At 29.5% G+C, this 22,179-nt stretch overlaps 1 long non-coding RNA gene across 1 annotated transcript; it reads right to left on the bottom strand.

Moving 5' to 3' along the window:
• Positions 1-8,375: 8,375 nt before the first annotated feature.
• LOC147815744 (uncharacterized) lies at positions 8,376-16,584 on the bottom strand. Its single transcript, XR_015431367.1, has 2 exons — positions 16,369-16,584; positions 8,376-8,724 (listed from the first exon to the last, which is right to left on the bottom strand). It is a non-coding gene; the product is annotated as an uncharacterized LOC147815744 (long non-coding RNA).
• Between the last annotated feature and the right edge of the window lie 5,595 nt (positions 16,585-22,179).

Here is a 22,179-nt window from a genome sequence, read left to right on the forward strand (position 1 = left end):
ATGGAATATGGAGTCTCAAACCATGTTGAGAGGTTAAGAGTTGTTATAATTTTAAATCAATGGCTTGAAAATAAAAATATTTTTACTTTATTATACAAGTTTTATTAGTTGCATTTTATTATCTGATCATGAAATTTTTTATGAGAAAGATTTTCAGTTACAGTTATGCAATTATTTAACGATAAATAATACCTTATTTATCGTTAAATAATTGCATAACTGTAACTAAAAATCTAATATCTATAACTTATAAAAATCTATAATTTCTTAATAAGCGATATTTACTTTTATCTTTACTTTTTGCCAAAATCCATTTCATTAACTTCTGTAATTATAACAGAATATAACCATTCAAATTTATATAACCATTCAAACCCAAAATAACCATTCAAATTCAAATATTAAAAAATAACGGTGAAAAAAGATTAGTAGATGAAATAGCAATAGTTATTTGTGTTTCGATTTTAACCCAAAGTATCTGAAACTAAATCTGGGGAACCAAATATGCAATAATACAGTAAAAAATTTTGAGATTTTGAGATTGAGATTGTTTAAATAATATTTCTCTTGTTTTATTATTTTATTTATTCTCAAGAAATAAATTATTGCAGAGTAACTACAGGAGTTGGCGAGGGCATTCAGCAGGTGGGGGAACCCTCTAGTAATAATATACACTGTAAAAAGGAGTTTATCAAAATTGAGCTGTATAGCTTCAAAACAAATAAAGATTGAATTTGAAAACTCCATGCATTCAAAATTGAAATGGCATAAACTCATTTTTGAGCAAAAGGCATGTGGGTGGAGAAATGCGAGAAAGACATGTTGGTGAACTGCTGGCAGTATTCGAACTAAGGATTTCCAGGATTGTAGTAGAATGCTTTAACCACCCTAGTCCAGCGACAGTAAGGAAACTTTATGCTACCGCCGCAATGACGCATTGTGACATACATTCCATTTACTTAAATGTTTTTAAGATATAGTGAAATTAACAAAAAGGGAAATTAGAATTACCGATATCATAACTAAGTTATTGAAACCACATTTTCCCAATTGCAACCTTTATATATATATATATATATATATATATATATATATATATATATATATATATATATATATATATATATATATATATATATATATATATATATATATATATATATATATATATATATAAAGGTTGCAATTGGGAAAATGTGGTTGTGTATATATATATATATATATATATATATATATATATATATATATATATATATATATATATATATATATATATATATATATATATATATATATATATATATATATATATATATATATATATATATATATATATATATATATATATATATATATCATAATGGGTCATTGCGGTGATTATTATATAAAACTTCCTAACTCTCCCTGGACTGAAATATACAACCATTGGTTAGATCATCCAACATTGGCTAGATCATCCAACATTGCTATTACGAATCCGGAGATCTTTGTTTCGAATCCTGTGTTTTTTATAATGGACTTGAAATGCGTAGATTTAAAAAACATTTTATTTTATTTTATAATTTCCTTCTCTTTTGTTTCTGTCTGTTAATTTATGAATATCGTCAAAAGATTTAAAATTCGTTTAGTGATAAAATTAAAAGAAATTTATCTTGAAACAGAAAACAGTAATAAATGTTCAGAAAACAGTAATAACGTAAATTGTCACCAGGTCACCAAAGTATTAGTTAAAAATTTAGTTACTCTAGCTAGTCGGAAAATGGTCGAATTTTAGTTTTAGAACATTAGAATTAAGATATTTATCTATACATAATAATAAAAGCGGCTGTGTGTGTGTGTCTGTAATCACAATATATCGCCCCAGAAGCCTCGCCCAGGCACGAAACTCGGCACATAATTGTGTTTTGACATAATGAAGAAGTATTTTTTTTCTTTTTCAAAAATTTGGATTAGTTATTTAGTTATCAGTCATTTTGTAAGTCTATGCTTTTCGTCTGCTTTTTCGTCTTCAAAGAGCCATATTCAAAAAACTATTAAAAAATGCATATACTTTTCCCCACTCTTATAAATGTATGCTAATGCGAACCTTACAATTGAAATATTAATTTTCGACAACTTAAACCAATAATATACGAAGGAATTAATAATTTAATTGTAAAGTTTGCATTAGTCACGCTCTATTTTTTTTCTTAAGCGAAGACGATAATTTTTGTAGCGATATTGTAGTACTTTGTACAACTAAAAATTCTTTTCACAACACTTTAAAAATATTTACTTTATTTTCTTTATATATACAGAGAACAGTCGGCAAAGAATTCGATTAGGTTGAAAAAAATTTCGCTAAAAAGGAACGAATTCCAAAAGAAAAAATAAACAACTTAAAGAATAAAAATGCTGATGCCAGCCAATTTTTTGAAAGTTAACTTAGAAATAACAAACCAAACGATGTTAAATAACAAACCAAACGATGTTAACAAAATGACGTAGAAAGCGCAACTAGATCAAAATTATACAAGCACAACTAGATCAAATTATAATACCTGAGTGCTTGACGTAACAGATATAGAAATAGAATTTGATACCATAAAAAATTATATAGTAATAAAAATTGATACCATAAAAAATTTATTCGTTTTCGTGTTCTTTTCATGTATTTGGCATTTTAGTTTTTTTTTTTTCTTAAGCGTTGTAGCTATATAATTTCAAACATCCTCAAGAGCTATAACACATCTGCAGCAGAACTGGATATGAAGACAAAATTGCAGGACAGGAACACTTTAATTGTCCACTAATCTTCAGATTTCCTGCTATGTTTTAAAAAACTTTATTTGTGAAAACCTTCAGCGTGGCGGACAGCTGGCCGCCTTAGGCGGCTAGTTTGAAATATATGTTACTATTAATTCTACATGTAACAGTTTAAAAAAAGATCGAAATTTCAGTTTTTATCCAGCACAGAGCTCAAGTTAAGATTTAAAACTCTTAATCGGAAAGTGGTCAAAATACTTGTTCGACGATTTCTTTTGCCGATAATAAGATGTAAATTCTACATACAGTGGTTAGAAACCAATTTAAACTTATATTGTCAGTAGGCAAGAAGTTTTAATAAATATTTAACTGCTATAACTAGTTGGAGGGTGATCTAAATTTTGATTGCAAAGCCCAACCTGATAACGAACGAGAAATAATAAAAATGAAGTCACAGAAGTTTTTCAGTGAGTAAATCTATTTTCACCCTAAAAGTAATCTTTAACCAAAACATACTCGAATTACTTTTGGGTTTTATTGATCGGTTTTTATTTTTGGACTATAAATTCGTGCGAACAAGCCTCTAAATGACGAGTTAAACTTTTCCAGTCAAACCATAATGCTTGCATGGTCGAAAAACACTGCTTAAAATATCCATAACTGTCATCTTCATTTTCCTCAAAGTGTCAGAGATATTTTACGAACCTTCCCTTAATTTTCTAACCATTTTATTCTCTAAACATACGCATCATCCTCTTTCGAACGTAATTTTTTACCCTATTTCAGCTATAGATAAAAAAAGGTGCGAAAACGCAACAAGATTGACGGTTTCTTCCAAAACAACTGATATGAGACAAATGCGAATTGTTTCTTATAAAAACGGGAACGAGCATATTGATTCAGTTTAGTCCATGCTGGTTTGAAGATCTAAAAATCACGTTCGTGAAGGTATGTTAACATTTGTGTTTAATGTACAAGGATACAATTTTTAATTGTCGTCCTTAAAATTAAAATTGTAAATTGAAATTAACAATCCCTTCAGGTCATATTTTATAATTGAGTAGCTTTCAAAATTTTTGAGCAGTCCATCTACAAAGGAACCTCTCGAAATAAAATTAATTCTAATTTTCAATTATATCTTCTTAAGAAATGTATTGAACTTAACAATATAAATTTGACAATCATTTTTTAATCATGTTTTACTGACAATCACAGATCCTAGATGATCAAATTTATTCAAGCGTAATAAAAAAAATATAGAAAATTATAAGATTATAATATGAAAATAGGATATTTACAATTTGTTTCACACGAAACAGGTAATGAACATAAACATTAATGTTATGTTTGTATTTACAACTGCTAGTTCAAAATATCTGTAGGAAAGATAAGCTGAATTTGTTCAAAGGAATAATGAGGATGAAAGCATACATAATAAAAAATATATAGAAAATTAGAAGAATATAATACTAAAAAAGGCTATTTATAATTTCTGTTACAAGAAAGAGGTAATGAACATAAACTTTAAAGTTACATTTAGTTTTACAACTGCTAGTACAATACATCTGTACAAAAGATCAGCTGATATTCAAAGCAATAATGGGGATGAAAGAATGCGGACAGCTGAATATTTTCCCGCATTCATAACTTTCTTGCCTTTTTTGTTTAGGATAATCCACGAACCGGATAATCCTGGTTAATCAAGAATTTGAAAATTAAAGGATAATCCTCAATCCGGATTATCTAATGAAGTATAAATAACGATTTTAGAGAATAAAAGGATTGCTTTATGGCTAAATCTGATTCGTTATATTGTTTTTATTAACCAAATATAATACAAAATAGAAAAATATTTTTATTCTACAGCTATCGTGCATTTTTTATTTAAATTCCACTTTATTTTCAACATTATTCCCCTCTTCTGCAAGGACGCTCATAAACCAATCAAATTCCACCGATATTAAAAGTTTTCGGTCTTCACTTTTCCAAATGTTTATGTTTCAAAAAACATTCTCAAACGTGAAAGATTTCAACTTTTATAAATATTTTCAATTCAAAATTCTAATCAAATTCTTTTCAATTCAAAAATCAAAAATGTGCAGACAGAAAAGCAGAGGAATTTGTTTACATAAATTACAGTCTATTATAATTTAAAATTAGTAATCTTTCATAAATAATGTACAGTACACACAAAAATAAACTGACCATCTAAATAACTTTTGATTCACTCATCAGATCTTCACTTTCTATTATTCAATCTTAATATTTCGACGGGGTGACTACAAGTATGCTAATTAATTAGCATAATTGTGGTATACGCAAACGATATTTTAAGTAGACGCATAAACGTAGACAACTATTTAAGTTGACACAGAAGACGCATTTTAAGTAGTACTTAAATATACTTTCTCCATAAATCCGAACGCTTTTTCGAAGCATGTAGATTTTTGACTGCAATTCTGGGAAATATGGACCAAATAGTTTGAAGGAGAGTGGTGGAAAATTTGGATCCCTTAATGTTAATTTTACTTTTCGCGTATCTCAGAACTTTTGAAACGATTGAAAAAATTTTGCTGGCAATTATAAAATTTGTTTATCTAATGATAATTCAATGCAAAATACAACTTTTAATAAATATTTGTATTTTTTTATTATTTTATTTAATAAAAGTCGAAAAAGTTTAAGCTGTAAGGTTTTCACTGTTTTCACTAGTTAATATTTTTCAATATTTTCAATACAAGATTTAAAAAATAACCATTAATGATATTCAACAAAAGCCGTGTTTAGTCACAAATGTTTTGGCACTTACCTCTAGTGAAAAAAAATTTTAATATAAAAGTATATTAATATTTGTCTACGTTTTTCGAAACACACATAATGAATCAAAAATCAAAACATTTTCTTGCTGGTTTAAACACCTTACATTCCCGTATTAAGTTAATTACAATTTATATTTTTCATTAGAATTATATTTTAAACAAAAAAATTGTAAAAAAATTTTTTTTCAAAATTTTAAGGAAATGTTTTACCTATTTTGCCTCTTTTCGACCTATTATTCACATATCATAAACAAATATACTTCATCGGATTTTTTAAAAACATTCACATAAATTTATACAAAATTCCAGCGATTTCTTTCTTGTAAAAAATTTTAAGTGTACCGAAAGGTATATTATTATTTAAGAAATAATTACAAACACAACTATTCATTAAAAAACAAATTCCTAGACATTTTTAATAAAATTTGACTTTTACTGAACAATATAATTTTTCATTTTGCTGAATTTAAAAACTAATTTTACTGAACAACTTATTACTTAATAAGAGTATATTATTGAAAATATTCAAAGTAAATAAATATCAATCAAACTTTGCTTTGGAACAAAAAAGTAAAATAGTGCTGCCATCTTTTATCTGAACTAAAATCTTTTTATTAACGTTTTATTAAGTTGTAAATATAACCTATCAAAATAAAAAGTTAAAGAAAAATATATTTCACTTCCACCTTCTAGTTTCAAAGTATAGTATCGAGGAATTTATGACAAACAATTATTTTCTAGGTGTTTCACAGTGTGTGAATGGATTTAATGTTGATTATTATATTAGTTTCTAAACTATAGTGCTGCCATCTGTTGTAAAAACTGAAGTATACTCCCTGTACTTAAATTGTAATAATAAACCGTTAATACAATTAAGTTTTTTGTTACAGCAGATATGTGAAAACATTACTTTAGTAAAGTAATGATTAAAAACAGTCATACTTAAAGGTAAAGTAAAGATTTAATTAAAAAATAAATGACAAATTCTACCTTCGCACGAGTTCGTAAAATCGGAAGCAATAAATATAAATTCTAGGCTAAAATTTTTTGTTTAAGTGTTTCTTTGATTTTAACTTATAAATAGCTTCCTGAAGAGTTGAACTAATTTCAATTTACTCCCATTCTAAAGTGGAGCTTATATGATCATTAACAACTACTCATAGTATAATGGTTAGGTATATTATAATGGTTAAATATGTCACAAATTCCACACGATAGCAGATGTATGCTTGGTATCCCGCCGAAATTTCGCTTCTCTATAATCAAATAATAATAAACTTCTGATATTCTGCTTCTAATGAATTCTTGATATTTGGTCAGTTTAAAAAATTTAATTTAGTTTTCCAAACATAGGCATCATGCCTGCCAAATTATTGTGGATGCAGGGAAAATGTTAATGCAAACTTATTGTAATATTTATAACAGATCTGTAACCGTAGTTTACAGTTCTGTAAACTACGTACAAGCAAACAACCGTAGTTTTTCTAAAAGATTTTTTGCGTGTAATTAGTTTCATGGTACTAAAAAAGATCTGGCGTGGGAGTAAAAAAAGGAAGTTGTATCTCTTGTAGTATAAGACGATAGTTCGTAAAAAAAATAATAAAAGAAAAAGAAGAAAAAAAAGTGTTGGTTATGTAAAAGTTTGATTGTTACTTTTATTATTTATATATTACACTAATTTTGTATGCTTTAAGAGTTAGATCTGAGAAAAAATTCTTTAAGCCTAAACGTATTCTCGGTGTACACGCAGACCCCCTAAATTTCATATCGATTAAAATGTTCAGCGAGTTCAATAATACACCATAAAATACGGTAATGAAATTGAACATTTTAATTTTAATTGATGGTGTAAGATTTACCCGAAAAACTTATGCAAGAATGCAACTAGTTTCAAAACGACGATGTAATTTACGATGTTTTCAAAACTACGGTGTGTTGGTATAATGCGTTGACTAATGACTACGTGAGTCAAAATGCTCGAGTTCCCTCATAACAGTGAGGGCAAAAGAATCAAAATGCCCAAGCAGAAATACTCAATGTACTAAGAGCAAGATCGGTTGAGGGTATTTATTCATCTTTTGACAGAAATCTGCCCCAAAGTTGGACAATGTTTTCAGTATTCAAAGGATAACAGGATCACTATCTTGTTAATTGCAGCTCTATTTATAATTTTAAGGTAGATACTTTATTTTATTTTACTTCGCCCTAGAGCTGCACAATGGGCTATTGACGACGGTCTGGGAAACATCCCAGAGAATGATCCGAAAGCATACCATCGCAATTTTGATCCTCTGCAGAGACGATGCCTCCCCTGCTTTGGTAGCCCGACGGCCAGCTCGTGAAGTCGAGCACTTTACGGCAGAACAGTTTAACGAGGACCGATACCGCACACCCTCGGTCCCTTCGCTGGCTGATCAAAGTAGTCACCCACCCGCTTACTGGCCGCAGTCAAAATTTTAAGATTGAATTTAAAAAAATTAGCTTTGAAGTCTTTTTTTTATGGAATTCAAAGGAAATCTTGATTTTTTTTTTCTTAATGAAAAACAACAGAAATATTTTACTATTCAAAAAACGTCTGAAACTATTATTGAATATGGTATTTTGAAACCATAAAACCATTTTGAAAGTGAATTTTTTTATCGCGTGGAATGTTTTGAATAGATAATCGATTAGATTCATTGGTCCGTTCTATCGTCTTTTTCTTTCTATTTTTTAATATAGCAAACAGCAATATTTTGTCTATTTTTGTCTTTTTGATGCATAACTTTTTAATGCTTGATAACATTTCATATATATAATTCATTAAACAAATTTATTTTAATGATGCATTCTTTATTATTCATTCATTATACTCATCTTTATTATTCATCTTTTAAGATATAAAAACATTATGAGAACATCTTGTTGTAGATTGTGGTTTATTGTTAAATTTGTTTTCTCTAACACTGTTTTCAATTTGTCTTCCTAGATGAAATCCATTTATTCCATTTTCATTATTTTGAGCCTGATTGTTGTAATGAGTGTTTCCTTTGCTAAACATCCTCGCAATGATGATAATGTCTTGGCTGAGATGTTAGTAGCCGGACTAATAGCCAAGATGCTGTCTGAAACTAAGAGTCATGGGGAATCATCCTGTTCACATGGTTCAATGTTGTATGACCTGTTTGGATAAGGGAATACATTAAAACCCACATACATGAATCATTTATAATTTACTTTCATAAATATAAAATAAATTTAATGTGTATAAAGTTTTAAATGTCTGACATTTTTAGAAATATAACAATTCCTAACATTTTCAGAATTTGCTTCATATATAAATTTAAATCTAAATGTCATTTAAATTAAATGCTCAAGATATTTTATATCATCTTACTTTGCACATGTCATGTTAATATCTCATATCAATATCGTATAGTGTATTATTTTACGTATCATGCAATATTTTACATACCATGCAATATTTCATATATCATGTAATATTTTACATATCATGTAATATTTTTCATATCATGTAATATTTTTCATGTCATAATATAATTTTTTCTGTATCATGCATTATTTTACATATCACGCAATATTTTAACTATCAACATTTTCATTACATTTTACTTAGTTACTAATGATTTTTTTCTTCTTATTTACTATGACAATCTATATATTCTGGTACTGTATTTTGTAATATTTATATATAATTTTTATGTATTCATTGAATTAAAAAATTTACTATTAAATAATCATAAATTTATGAAAAATTTTATTTATTTAAAAATTGTTTTCTCGAATCACTGATTCACTGATGCAATTCACTTCCTTTGTTTTCCTCATTTTTTTTCTCTTTATTCACTGGCTATATAAGGAACCATGTTTAGTTACGGTTGTCATATCGGCCCTATATTCACTCCAATCATTATGCAATGATGATTGCTAACGATCAGATCATCTTTCATCTAGACTAGCATAGATTTATAAGTTTAATACAAACACGGTATTCTTTTTTTCAGAAATGAAATTTTTGCTTGTAATCTAACTTGATAATTAAAGGTTTAGTAAATTAATAATAAAATGAAGTGCTTTACATGCATACCCTCAATTTAGCCACAGCTGGCACCTAAGTTTTTTGAATATAACATAATAAAAAATCAAATTTGATATAAATAAACAGTAAAATATTGAAATTATATAAAAATCAATAAAATTTTTGTGAAGAAAAAAATTTGAAATTAAATGCTGTCCCAAAATATGCAAGATTGGGCTTATTGTGCTATAAAACGTTGCTATGGAAAAAAAATCAGATGCTTCAGAATTATTAAGAACATGACAAAATTTTTTGATCATTGCGATACCATAATTATTTGAGATATTTTGAGCATTGTATCATTTACTGGTCATGTACTATCCTGTTTTGAAGATCAAAATTGGCCATCCATATCGTCTAATTTTAGGAGTTTTCAGGCCTTTTTTAGGAGTTTTTAGAAGTCTGGGGTTAACTCCGACAAGCCTCTCACACTTTAAAAGATGAAATTGGGTTTAATATCAATGAAATTATGCCCCAAGAAAATATGCAAAATGAAATTAAACCTCCCTTTTCCAAGATCCGATATGATATTCTATACATAATACTGAACTGTATAGTCTATGAATCAAAAAATTCACAATTTTTATTTGAAAACTTGTGTTTTCTATGCAAATTACTTCTTGTATGAATTAATACTCAATAACTCGATAAGTTTTTCAATGCATAACGGTATAGTATATAGTTTAGAATTCAATAAAAATTCACAATTTTTGAAAATAATGCCAGTGTTTACTATCAAAATTACTTCTTCTATTCTCAGACTCATACCTACGACTATTATAAAGCAATGTTAAATTTTACTATTTTTTTTATAAATTCTACTCTCAGAGAAACAAACATAAACTATTATCAAAAAACAAGATTTCATTTTATGATCCCCTTTCTTAAAATGGTACTTCTTCCTACCTCTGAGTTAACTTATTTCTTGTTTTCAAACTTACTTATTATTTCTCAATAATTCTTATTTCATGATTTTCATTACCTAAAATTTCTTTCTGAAACTTTCGATAATATTTTAGAAAAAATTAAAAATTTCGATCAAGTTCGAATGCTGTTTTTTTGCGAAAAATACCTGAAAAATTGAATTAAAGTCCAAAATAAGGGTTTTAAGGAAAACAAATCTTAAAAAAATGATAAGCTCATAAGCATAACAATCATCTTCATGAACTTCTCTTAAATTTACGAGAAAAATAAGAAATGTGATGATAAGCTACCGGTAAATTGTTTGCAATCGATTGAGAAATAGTTTGAGTTCGTTGTTGTTTTGTCATTGTTATATATCTGCAGAAACAGACGTTCCTCATTACAAAATGTAAATATGTTTTTAGCTGTATAATAAGGATAATTATATTTTAGTCTTTAACTATCTACGAATTGAACTAAAGCGTTTTATAATATTTAATTTCCATCTGATTCTGTTCTGTTAAGCCTAATTGGAATTCATCTTAATATTCTCTCTATGGTACGCGTATGCTTGATTTACAAACAATTATGGCAGGGTTAGCCTCGTTGGTGCTGGACCTCGTTCCAGAAAACAGGAGTTTGAATCCAGCCAAACGAAGACTCCCAGTGTAGTAAATGTTGACTGGTGCACGCCAAATCTTTCGGGTGGCAAAGTCCTCCATGTTTCCATAACATATTATACTTCTGATGGTACTCAATTGGAGAATGATAGTTCTCTGGTTCAGGTCATAATTACTATCTGCGGATGAATGAAAGGATGTATAAATGTGTCGGCCTTATAAACGGGTGTGGCAGAAGCTGAATTCTTGGCCATAGATGCCGCCACTGGAAAACAAGAACAATCGCACACCTTGCCTTAGTGGCCTACGACAACAATAACTACAAAAAACTAATTATATTTTGAAAATTAGTGAGTATTTCCTAAACTAATTATTCTTATTTTAAATTGCATTTTAAAAATAGCTGTGCTGACTTGCATCCTTTTCGTATCTTATAAAATATATTAAAAAAGTTCATCAACTTAACAATCGTCTTCACGAATTTCTCTTAAATTTTTGAAATAAATAAGAAATGTGATAATAAGCTTCCAGTTAATTATTTACAATCAAATTTTTTTAATAATATTATTTAAGTATTCAATTAAGCCGAATTCGAATTCTTCTTAATATTCTCTCTATGCCACACGTAGGTTTGCTTTAAAAACTAATTATATTTTTATAATTAGTGTGTATGTCAGTGTACATGTTTCCTAAATTAATTGTCCTTATTTTTAATTGTATATTAAAACTTACTGTTCTGAAATGCATGCTTATGATATGTTGTTGTTATTATAAATGTTAGCGTTACAAAATATCAAATTGGTGGCAGCTACCTAACACCAGTTAGTGTAAAGGAACATTCTTGGTGTTTGACCACGACAGGAACTCTCCTTGAGTTTTGGTGTAATAAAACACGAATAACCAAAGTTACCTGTGGTGTTTTACTATCACGCTTAGTAAAGTAGTTGCCATCATTTTTGGTGTTGAAATACACTTAAAGCTTTTGCAATGTAAGTAATAACAAAAAAATTTCATATATTTCAGTTAATCTGCTTCAATCCTTCCACTATCTATTAAAAAAAATCTTGAATACTGCGCTACTTTTCCTTTGTTTAAGTGTTGCCCTAATGTAAGAAGGAAAAATCAAAAATTCATTTAGGCCTGCGGCATATTTGAAATAAGTTTGATATCAAACTTTGATCAGGAAATGTAATCGATTAATTGAACCGACTTAAGAGACAGGAAGATTAAACTATCATTTTTCTTTCTTCAGATATCCTTTTCTCTACTTGCATATAGCAGTTTAAAAATATTTTAAATAATATTTTATTCATTTATGCGTACAACATTTTTTAAAACTGAAAAACCATTAACTGCAACATGAAATAAAAGATTAGAGAAAACCAAGTATTAAAGTATTTTCGCTTAAAATATTTTACATTTAATTAATAAAACTCAAATAAAGTGAAAAATATTTTAAATTTGTTCTTATAAATAAAACAAAACTTACATGTAATTAAATTAAACTTTGAACATATTGAAATTTAAATTTGAACTATTTAAAATCTTTACATTTAAATTGAATTTTTGAAATTTTGCATACATTTAGAAATATAAAAGTCATTACTAAGCACATAATTTCCAAATTGTGAGTACATAATTTCTACATAATTTCCAAAACCCCACTATAATTAGCTGAATTAGGTTTTTAAGTATCTTGCTTAATTAATTTAATAATTGACCAATTTTCGGATACAATATTAGAATAAATATCAACACTCACTCCGGTTTTAAATAGGCATGAGCTGAAAAGATGCTAAACATGCTATGCTTTTTATGCTATGCATATTCTTCTCCAAAGAAAACAAAAAATGACATAGTTTGAATGACTTAAAGTAAAGTTTAAAATTTAAACTAAGCATACCATCTCCGTGGACGCTGAACTTTTAAACGGTTATAAAGCTTAAACGTTAAAAACGTTACTTTTCATTTATGAACAAATCGCTAATTCGACGAATTTTAGAAGTAAATCAGTCAATCAATAATGAATAATTTTCAGTTTTCTTAAATATTTTTTCAATTATTAGGACGTCAGATCTTAAATGCTTTACATGTTAGAAAAAAACTGTAGTTTTTCTTTGTACACTAAGAATAAAAAGTATGATCAAAATTACCAGAATAAAGTTAAATTTACCTTGTTTCTGGCTCTATGCTAACACCAAAAAGCAGGATTAATTTTACCGAAGCTCTTTGGTAAAGACTTTTCGTAAAATTAACAAAAAAATATTATTTTTATTACCATGCCGTTTAGTAGGTAAAATTTGGTAATGTAAATGTAATATAATATGCGTAAATGTGGTAAAATTTGATTATTTTAACCAAAACTCGGTAATTTTAACAGCACTAATATAGTTTGAGATGCTGCTGAAATGTTCAGTTTGATAATCTCTACTTTATTTTGTAAACACTTATTAACTTGCTTTTTCATGGTTTTTTTTTTAAATTTTACTTTATTTAGGAAACACGAGTTGTAAGAGTTGTATATTAAGGAAACATGAGTATTAAGGAAACAATTGGATTTTTTTATGTGCTCTATAAGTTAAAATCTAACGGCATTTTAAAGCATGAAAAATGAATCAGGGCATCCTAAAATAGGTAAGTAGGTACTTTATTTACGTCGCACTAGAGCTGCACAATGGCTATTGGCGACGGTCTGGAAAAGATCCCTGAGGATGATCCGAAGACATGCCATCCTCTGTAGATTTTAATCCTCTGTAGAGAGGATGACTCACCTGCTTTAGTAGTACGAGTTTCGAGCACTTAACGGTAGAACAATTTAACGAGGACCGATACCGCGCACTATCGGTCCCTACATAGACAGATCAAAGTGGTCACCCACTAGCTGACCGCAGCCAGTGATACTTGACTTCGGTGCTCTACTGGGAACCGTGTCTTTACAATCAGCTCACTACAAGACCATCCCAAAATAGACGCGAAGAGTTCGCGAATTCGAATTCCACCGCAAACCTGGATGCATCTATTTATTTATCTATTGTCCCCCACGCATACATAGTCTTGCGTTCTCATTCCATTGATCGACTTATATGCTCTTGTTAGGTCAAAATACAAATAGCACAAGATAGAGAAAGACATCACAATCACACTCTACTGGGACACGGTGGGATTTGAAGCTCCTCGTAAATACATCTTTGTAATGTCTTTCTCAAATTTGTGCAATCTGTTCTTTAACTTGACAAGAGCTTATAATAAATCATACTTTGAGATAAGCATAAGAGCGTGCACATAAACTGCTGTTTGTAGAAAATGCAACACCATGAAGGAATCATCAGAATCAAATGAAATTCGCAGCAAATGTCAATTATAGGATATTATGCAAATTAATAAAGTTTCAGAGCCATCGCGCGTGCGTGGCGCGCGCAGCGCCCTCTGAATTGATGCTGAAAGCGTATAAATAAAGTGCTGTAGCGGGACGTTGAAAATAGTCTATGATTATTTGTTAGTGGCAAACGTTTAGTGAGACCTGAGTATGCCTCCACGACGGAAGAATAAGAAATTCAAGCAACTTACGGAGTTTGAACGAGGGAGGATAATCGGCCTTCGAGAAGGAGGATTTTCCTATCGCGCAATAGCAGCTCGTATGCAGCGGAACAGTTCCACAGTGATGCGAGTTTGGAAGCAGTGGACCGACGAGCACCGAACAACTCGAAAAACAGGCACTGGACGACAGAAGGTGACGTCAGAGCGCGATGATCGACACCTGCTCCGCATGGCGGTGAATGATCGCACAGCTTCCTCCAGGCAGCTGGCAGCACATTGGTCTACTGCTACAGGTGTACAATTGTCGGCTTCGTCAATTCGTCGTCGTCTGCTGCGCCGTGGATTGCGTGCAAGGGTGCCATTATACAGGATTCCCCTCACGGCGGATCATCGACGGCTGCGTCGGCAGTGGGCTCTTGAGCACAGAGACTGGCGAGCTGATTGGCACCAAGTTGTCTTTTCAGATGAATCACGCTTCAATTTGTGGACCCATGATGGCCGTGTTCGTGTTAGACGTTATGTCGGTCAACGCTGCCTTCCTGAGTGTATTATTGAACGACATAGTGGTCGAACACCCGGAGTTATGGTCTGGGGTGCGATTTCGTATCATGGACGATCCAATTTGATACGAATTGAGGGTAATCTCAATAGCAACAGATACGTCCGTGAAGTGCTACAGCCCGAAGTCGTTCCTTTCCTTCAAGGCATCCCTGGAGCTATCTTTCAGCAGGATAATGCACGCCCACATGTTGCGCGGACTGTTAGAGACTTCTGTTCAGCACAACGCATGCAACTTCTTCCTTGGCCTGCTTATTCGCCGGATATGTCGCCTATTGAGCACGTGTGGGATATGGTTGGTCGGCGTCTCACTCGTGATCCGCGTCCTGCAGTTTCCAAAGACGAACTTTGGTTGCGCATACAAGCGATATGGAATTCTCTTCCTCAAGCAGATATTCAACATCTGTTTGACTCCATGCCACGTCGTATAGCAGCACTTATTGCAGCGCGTGGTGGCTGCACCAAATACTGATTTCGGACGCTTAATTTGTTTCTTTTGTTTTGAAAATTTCATCATTTATTTGTATCAGTACAAGTCGTTTCTGCATTAAATTTCATTTGATTCTGATGATTCTTTCATGGTGTTGCATTTTCTACAAACAGCAGTTTATATGAGTACCAATGGATAAATAAATAAATTCTTGAACTAGTTTATTACGATTATTATTATTTACAGCAGTCTTGTTTTTTCACCAAACGCGATTTAAAATTGAGATAGCGGGCTCAACGAATCGTCACCATGGTGTGTAACAGTAAATAAATAAATTTGGTTTAGATACATATACAGGCTCATGTGCTTAATACAAAAAGCGGATTATCTCTAGTAAGAAAAAAAAACAAATGGCACAAAAGTTAGAAAAACAACACAAGGATATTGATACCCCTATTTCTGCTTCATAGCATATAAATAACCTGATGTCATTAAATTTATCAAAATTCAAAGGATTAAATGGGCAGGCCACATTATAAGAATGGAGGATGGCAGGATAACCAAAAACGTTTTCAGTGCCAGGCCAACAGGTACAAGAAAAGGAGGACGACCAAACCTAAGATTTTTAGACTGCCTTGAAAAGGACCTGCAAGTTTTAAAGATAATAAACTGGAGAACCTTGGCTAAGGGAAGAATGTCTTAGCATAGGCTTGTTGAGAAGGCTAAGGCTCATCCCAGGCTGACGTGCCAATGAGAAGAAGAGAATTTCTGCTTCATAGAGTTTGGCAGAACGACAACAACCCGCGGCAATTCAGGCCTCAATAGTATATGAAGGTTGCAGTATTTCTGCTGCAGTATTTCTGCTATCTCGCCTTGCAGTATTTCTGCTCCACTAACCACTCTGAAACTTAAATGTAATGAGTTAGAATCAAGCTATAACACTAGATGTATATTGTTGCTGTCTTTTAAAAAATTGCGCTATCTGTTTTACAAACTGAAAAGAGTTTTTAAGTCTCTCTTTGTATTTACAAAAAAACCAGATATTTAAATATATAAATCCCACCAGTCCCTTGAAAGATGGATAAAGCAATCACCATAGTTTGATATGTCTAAATTTAGTATCTTTACAACACTTTAATTAAACATTTGCAGCCATCATTCATGTTCCTTTATCTTTTGTTGCAATTGATAAATTATATTAAAATAACAAATAAGAAACAGTCATCTAACTCCTATAAGCCATTTAAATAAACCGCCTTTTTAAATAAGTAATAAAAATGTGAACAGATTATTATCAATCTATTTGGTAAGAGTACAGATCAAAAAGTTAAAATTACCAAATAAACGATAAAATTTGGGACAGCTCTGTCATGATTCTTTAAAACATGTCATAACAACCATTTATTAGATTAAATTTATTTCTCATTTTTGTATTTGTTACTAAATGTATGTTTATGAAAACTATAATTTTGAAAATTAGAGTTTCCGATAAACCGTTCAATATGGGCGAGGGGTACTTTTTATGGGTGTGGGGTGCATTCTAGTACGAGTGCAGATTTCCTCTTTTTTCAGGAATTAGAAGAAATTGAAACATGTTTTGAAATGCTCTCTCTCAGTTTTTGGAAAAAAATAAATATTAAAAGAGTTAAATATCTTAAACATGCCATTTTAGTATGATATAATAGGCACAACTTCAATTTTCAGTCTTAAGCCTGGAAAAAGTAAACAGAGAAATTACTTAATCATATATCATTAATCATTACTAAGAGCTCATAGCCGTTTTTAAAAAAAGCTGTCCATTCTTAAAAAAGCTTTATTTTTCATTTGCCGGATTGGCACTGGTCCTGATTATTCCGGATAACCGATTGTCTACTGCATCGGTTTTTTGGGCTGTGGAACATAAAATAGTCTACCTTCTTTTGACGGGATCCCAAGACTTAAGGAATAAATTTCCTTAGCTATTGTGAACATATTAATTAACGAAAGATTATTAGTTATTTTTAAAATATATAATGATCTAAATTTTATTAATTAATTTGAAAATATTTAAGAGAATGTATTTTTTTTATCATATCGTTTTATGAATTTTAGTTTATGAATACTGTTTTTTTATGTCAGACATTTGAATATCACAGGTCTGGAGTGGCTTTTGTAGTCTAGTTCTTAATTTGAATTTAGTGCGTGCATAAACTGAAAAAAGAAATGAGCTAAAATATGATTTTCAAAAATATAAAAAACGCGAAAACGAAAAAAAAAACGATGAGGATGATATTCAGAGAAACTTGCTTCTTCATAGTTGAATTTGGCTATTTTCCTTCGAAGCGAAATACTGATGGAATTTTTCACATATGCATAGGGTAAACCAACCAGTGAAGGAACATTTCATATATATTGATTAAAAATAAGAATTTGAAAGTTTTTCTTTAGATTGATTGGTAACAATAGCTTACTGCCAAGCAATAGGATGTCATCTAGTAATGTTTTGGATTGCCTGGTCAAATAGACTTCTCTGGAAAAAATTTTGAATTTTTTATTATCTCTGCAACACCTTGTTTCTTTGAAAAAATTATATGGTGAGTGTTTGCATTTATATGCTTGAAGTGGAATTAATTGCATGTAATAGTTTTATTTTTCTCACTCTGAAAAAGTGAATTCAAAATATAGTTATTGAAGTTACGTTTTATTTTTTTAAGCATCATAGCATAATAAAGTACTGAGATAAGGGGGTGTTTATTCACTGGATCACCAAACGATGAAAAACCAGTGAAGGAACAAGAGTTCCTTTACTAGGTTTTTTTCTAAGTTAATGAAAATAAAAGATAAACTTTAATTTTCTTGTACCTTTAGTGATGTTCCGCATCAAAAGTATGTTAAGAACACGAAAAACAAGTTTTAACCAGTGAGGGAACAGGCATGTTCTTTTACTGGGCATAGATTTCTCAGTGAATGAACAGTATGTGTTAATATGTTGACACTTTAATTTTCAATTCATGATAACAAAAAGAAGTTAACATTTTCCAAGTATTTATATGTTATAATTTCAAGAATAGGCTTGTTTTTAAATATTTGTATGGCTTATAAATTCACGAAGAGCATTAAAAAATAACCAAAATTAAGTGTTCCTTTACTGGGTGTTCATTCACTGGTAAGAGCTGTTCCTTCACTTGGTCTTCTTACTACTTGTTATTTGAACCTCCAAAACTTCAAAACAATATTATGTAAGTTCTCTACAATTTTTTTACATAATTTGCAATTAGAAACAAATTTTGTTGACACTGTCATTTAACTGAAATTACGAATTTGGAAATTAATATGATTTTTTAAAAGGCAAGCGAAGCTTAAGTGTTCCTTTACTGGTTAGTTTACCCTACATCCTTTTCCTCATTCATTCATTATATTGCTGTTAGAAAAAAACATTATTTCGACAAGCATTTTAACTAAATAATTTCATAAAAGTAAGGGAAATATTAAATAAATAATGGATTATTAAATGGATATAAATTTAATTACAAGGTTTAAAAACTATTACCAGTTCAAAAAAATTCCTAACTCTCAGAATTCATGTGATTCATCCGCAGAACCCTAAGGGTTCCTCAGATCACCATTTTGGAAACTCTGCTCTATTGCACTAAAGGCAGTGCCATTATTTTGATAACACAGTTATACCGCTGAATAATTTAACAAAAGCTTCAAAAGCTAATGTTAGAATATCAGGAAAGTAATTTACTCCTCAACCATTCTTTGTGTTTGGATTTGGTCTGTTGCCCATAATGATAACGCATGAGAGAACAGAAAATGTTTATTTGATAGCAAAAAGAGTTCAGTGGGAACGCAATTCGCCATTGAAAATTTCTATGAAGAATTAAAAAGAAAACCAACGCTTTTAATGAAAGTTGTTTTATTTCATGTAAGTTCCTCATAATATTTTGAAGATAAAATTAGAGCTTAAAATAGTATCAAAGTTTCAAAGGTCATTGTTGTTCAGAGAAAAATAAGCCTAAATTTAATGATGCCAAATAAAAACTACTTAAATTTAGTATGTACTACTACTAAGTAATACTTAAATTTATTAAGGTCAGTAACTCTTATAGCATATGTGAAATATATAGAGTTAAAAGAAGATAAAATTTAGTGAAAATCAGTTAAATAGTTTTTAAGTTGTTTTTAGTTTCTACTATGAAATTTTTAATGCTTTTGTTTTTGAGAAAAGCTTCACCATTTTAATCTTTTTATAACTGCTAAAAAAATTTATATATATACTGCCAAGTAATAAGTAAAAAATTATATACGGTAGAGCACCGATTATCTGAACACCAATTTACCGGATTGTCCAATTATCTGGATCGATCAAGGACCATATGTTTTTCCCACTTTCTCCAAAAATAATTTTTTTTTCACGAAAATGCTTCTCTATTTTCATAATATTTTTGAAAAAGTTAAAACATTCATTTTTTTGTCTCTTGGTAATAATTAATAATTTTAATTTAAAAATTATTAATTATTACTCATTAATATTATTAGTAGTAAAGCTTAATAATTTTTAAATTAAAATTATCAATTAGTAAATTTTTTTTTAAAAAAAAACGCATTTTAGAATGTTTTTGAAAACTTTTCGGTTTAATTTTGTTTTTCGATGTTCTTATTTTGTCATTCAAAATTAAACAGCATTAAATAATGAAAGTTAATAAACAATTAAAAAGTATTATATTCGTATGAAATTATTTTGGAGAAACAAGATTCTATTGCATATAATAACTATTTAATTTGTTTGAATAGTTTCAGAGGAAGGTAGAAATACTGCAAAATATAAAACTAATATTAAGGGTCTCAAACATCTTAACGTTTCAACACATTCTTGTCCATTATTGGAACAATATTCTTCAGGGTGTAGCTTCTAATTTTGAAGGTAAAAATTCCAAGTCTGACAAAAAAAAACATTTTTAAAAGAAAAAGTACGTTTTTGTATTTGATTCAGTAATTAAAAATATCAATGTGACGTGTAATGTGTCTGTTTGTTTTCAGAATATTTTGAAAAGGGACTGTTCACAAATGATATGGTGCTTGAAAACGAGAGGAAAAATAATAAAAGCTTAAAATTAAAATTTGAATCTATAAAAAGGCGTTATTTCTGTGTTGCAATTACGTGTTTATGTAATTCAGAGAGACGTGTAACATGGTGTGACATTTTATGACAAACAATGTCAATCAGTAATGTCAATGACAAACAATGGAGTTTAAATATTGAAAAAGTGTGACATAATTGGTGTATTGCCTCACATCATTCCAAAATCCACAAACGGATGGTTTAAAAATACACTTTATATATTTTGAATAAAAGAAGTCTTAGTCTCACCATATATTGTTTCTTAATATAATTGCAAATGAGCTTTAGGAAGTGTATAAAATATTATTTTTCGTCAATTTCAAATCTGCTATCCAATATTTCAAATTAAGGCTAGCGAAACCAATATGTCTCACAAACGTCCCAGGAGACATTGAAAAAATTCTTTAAAAATTGATGGAGAATGTTTAATTGTTATTAGCGTATTTTATGAGACTAACTTTAAAAATTAAAAATAGAAAATTCAACATGGTGTTCAGAATTTTTATCTGACATTAAACTGGTTTGAAATTAGTAAAAATATTACAAAATTTGCGAGTTGGTATTTTAATGTTATTAAAATTTGAAATTGAATAGTTGAAAATCAAAATTACGAATTCATTAGAACCCAAAGTATTACAAATATTTGATTCCTTTAATCGTTTAAGATAAACTTTTGAAATCGATAATTAATCGGGCATTGGATAGTAAAACATGAAAATTCAAAATGATAAATATCATTTAAAGCTCAATTTTTTTAAAAAAATGCATTAAAAAAATTAATTAAATAAATTATTGCCTGTTGTCTGCAATTGAATGAACGTCAATATTCGTTAATACTCGTCAATAACTTAGAGAACTGATCGTTGCGCCAATAACCGAACGCGACTGATCGGACAGAATGATTCTAGCTTTCATAGTATTTATTTAACATAGTTCAAGTACATATAGCATTTAGTTAACATAAATCATAATGGTGCATATAATTTTAAGCTGAATTTTAAAAAAAAAGAAATCAAAAAATAAATAATTATCTGCAAATGAATGAATGTTATTTGTCTAGCCAAAAATAACATCATTACTCCTTAATAACTTAAAGAACTGATCATGACGTCAATAACTAACTGAACACGACTGATGGAGCAGAATGATTCTAGCATTTATTTAACATAGTTCAAGTACATACATGCATAGTTCAAATACAAATAGCATTTATTTAACATAAATCATGAACATTCAAAATGGTAAATGTAATTTGAAGCTCAATTTTTTAAAAAAGAAATTTAAAAAAATAATAATAATTGTCTGTGGTCTGCAAATGAATGAATGTTATTTGTCTAGCCAAAAATAACATCATTACTCCTTAATAACTTAAAGAACTGATCATG

Source organism: Parasteatoda tepidariorum, chromosome 2 (genome assembly GCF_982258835.1).
Source record: "Parasteatoda tepidariorum strain Cologne lab strain chromosome 2, Ptep-v5.0, whole genome shotgun sequence".
NCBI lineage: Eukaryota > Metazoa > Arthropoda > Arachnida > Araneae > Theridiidae > Parasteatoda > Parasteatoda tepidariorum.